Consider the following 320-nt stretch of genomic DNA (forward strand, 5'->3'; position numbering starts at 1 on the left):
GGAATACAATGCAAAGGGGAGCACAGACTGTGCAGACTTCGCCTTTGCTGTCTCCAACCATGAACATGAGAGTGGACCCTCGTTGATCAATGTAAGTAAAATATAATCGAAGATAGACACAAAATGCTGGAGTAACTCAGCGGGTCAGGCAGCATCTCTGGAGAAAATTAAAACCTCTAGTGTTCCCCTCGCTGACTCTCAGTCTGAAGAAGGGTTTCGACCTGTTCCTTTTCGCCAGAGATGCTGCCTGACCCGCTGAGGAGCGTGTGTGTGCCTATTGTGTCTAACTTCGGTGTAAACCAGCATCCGCGGTTCATTCT

This window comes from Amblyraja radiata, chromosome 31, assembly GCF_010909765.2.
Source record: "Amblyraja radiata isolate CabotCenter1 chromosome 31, sAmbRad1.1.pri, whole genome shotgun sequence".
Taxonomy (NCBI): Eukaryota; Metazoa; Chordata; class Chondrichthyes; order Rajiformes; family Rajidae; genus Amblyraja; species Amblyraja radiata.